This window comes from Microtus pennsylvanicus, chromosome 2 (genome assembly GCF_037038515.1).
Source record: "Microtus pennsylvanicus isolate mMicPen1 chromosome 2, mMicPen1.hap1, whole genome shotgun sequence".
In the NCBI taxonomy this organism is placed as follows: Eukaryota; Metazoa; Chordata; class Mammalia; order Rodentia; family Cricetidae; genus Microtus; species Microtus pennsylvanicus.
Window position 1 is genome coordinate 27501 of NC_134580.1, and position 2758 is coordinate 30258.

Genomic DNA, 2758 nt, shown 5'->3' on the forward strand with positions numbered 1-2758 from the left:
CGCCGCACCGGAGGAAAAGAGCACGCAAGTGGGGGGTATCTCACCGCCAGGCACCCAACCCGGTGCGGTGGCGGTTCCCCACACGAGACGCGCCTTCCCGGAGGACGACGACGACGGGGCCGGAAGAGTCCCCAGACGCACCTCGGCCGGCGGACCCACCGCCACGCCGCAGACGACGGACGTCCGCTAAGCCTCCTTTTCCCTCGCGAGGTTCCCGAAACGCGCAGAGCCTGCCTCTCGCACCCTCTCGCACGGACCCACCGCCGAGACAGACGCGCCCGCCGACGCCGAAGGAAGGCCCTCCGGCGGCGACGGGCCCCGACGCGTCCGGCGACGCGCCGGGAGACGACCGACCGCCGTTCTCTCCAAAGGCCGCACCCGAGAGAGAGGTCACGACCCCGCAAAGCCAGAACCGGATCCCCGACCCCGAGGAGGGACGGGTCAACCGCTGCTCCCCAACCGTGGGAACGCTGCCGGGGAGGGGGAGCGAGGCGACCTCCACACGGCACACAACACGAGCGACGCACGCACGCGACGCGCGCGACGAGGCCGCGGTCCGCGGGAACGGCAAAGACGGGGAAGCGCGGGAGGGACCGCTCGCGGCGGGCACGGACGGTGGACGGGTGGGGCCCGGGAGCCCACCGCCACCCAGCCCCGCTCTTCCCGCTCGGCTCCGCGCCCCGACCGAGGCGCGTACGCACCCTCGGGGGAGCGGGGGAATCGGGGTCCCGCGGCACTCGGGCGTGCACGCACGCGCCCCCTTCTTTCCCCGCCACGGGTAACACGTCCCAGGCTCCGACACGGCACGCCAGCCGAATCTACGACACGCTCTCTTGCCCCGCGTGGTTCCTCCCCGGACTCGGAGCGAGGAGGCGCGGGCCGCAGCGGGTGACACAAACGCTCGGGTTTTCCCCCCCCAAAGACGGGACGCGGCGAGGGGCACCCGGCCGAAGCTACGCGCATCGGGCGGTCGGGGCGTGCCGGGGCGACCCCAAGCACGCCCTCTCTTCATCGGATCGCTAGAGAAGGCACTTTTTCTCACTGAGGGCGGGCGGGACGGACCCGGCCCGACGAGCCTCCGGTCGCGGCAGCGCAAGAGCAGGGGAAGCGACACACACACACCGCTCGATGATCTCGAGCGCGGCGAGGCGGGGGGGTCTGCGGTATCGGTAAGGCTTTTTCTTCCTTCCCGGGGCATACTCTTGAGCGTTCGCGGACACGGGGGACCGGACCGAGAAAAAGCATACTACACAAGAGGTCCCCCGAGAGCCAGGCCTGCCTCTGCGGCAACACCCACCGGGTCTGCACCAGGCGGGGAGGCAATTCTCAGTCCGTCACCGACGGACCACCTTTAACGGTGAGAAGAAAATTAAAAAGGCCGGCCACGACCGCTCAACACCACCCAACGGCTCACCGCCTACGGGAGAAGGCAGCGCGTGGTGGGCCGCTCACCCGATCTCACGAGACGGCCGTGAGAGAGCCATCTTACCGCAGCGAGCCTCTCTTACCCGCTCGCCTCGACCCCCTTTTTTTCTTGATTCTCGGGATCACACACCTCGCAGAGGAACACCGCTAATGGCCGTACCGCACACAGGAGGCATACACGTCAGAGAACCGGGAAACGCCGCCGCCGCTCAGAACCGGGCACCTCTGAAGATCGGCCTGGAACGCTCCAGGAGCACCACGAGGATCGCAAGCAAGGCGCGTGCACACGAGCCCGGTCGGGAGGGGCACGTAACGCGGCAATCAGCCGACCCTCCCCCGGCTCGGAGGGAGGAGGGCCAAACAGACCCACACACGGTGGGCATAGCGAAACGCGCGACGGGGAACAAAGCCCCCGGCGCGCCTCACGGGAACCCCCACGAACCACAGCGAGGAGTGCGGGGGGGCTTTCACAGGGCTCGGGCCGGATAACCGCACCCCTGCCTTCCACACACCACCGGTAAAGGTGGGGAGGAGAGACGAGGGGCCCGCTGGCAGAACGAGAAGAGCGGCCGCCATTCGCCATGAATGTCCGTCCCTCGCCTGGCGCGGCTTAGGCCTCCGGCCCGAATGAACACAGGGCAAGCGCACCACATCGATCAACAAAGCAGAACCGGGAAGAATCGAGCGAGAGATCACCACAGACCCAACACATGCCACAGGAAAAAAAAAAAAAAAAAGAAAACCCTTCACACCTCCACACCAAAAAAGAGCGGTGGGGGGGTCAACGGGGAATCCAATAAAAGAGGAGTGCACTCGGGAGGCACATAACATGAGGCAGCAGAAGGGCCGGGCCACCCTCAACCCAAAAAGGACTCATGGAGACTCGGGAGCTCCACAAGCTGGGAGGGGGGGTAAAAAAAAAAAAAAACCGGTGCGCTCGGGAGGCACACGGGAGCAGAGGACCATGGAGGAGACTCGGGAGCTCCACAACCTGGTCCCCGCCCGCAAAAAAAAAAAAGAAAAAAAAAAAAAAGCACCGGGACGGTAAGGGAGCAGCATCGAGAGACGGGTCCCACCATCCAAACAGAACGGGTGACAAACCACGAAGCGGGGACGCCTGACACGCTTCACCACGGGCTTTTGCAAGGAAGCCGGTCATCTCAAAAAGCCTCACGGGAAAGCACAGCAGCGAGACGCGGGCTGGGCTAGACGGGGGAAAATAACACCCAGTGAGGCTCGGAAGAGAGACCGCCACCTAGCGTCCTTTAACGTCACCCAATTAAAGGACAGCGTGTCAGCACCTATCTGCAGGTACAATAAGGACAGATAGCAA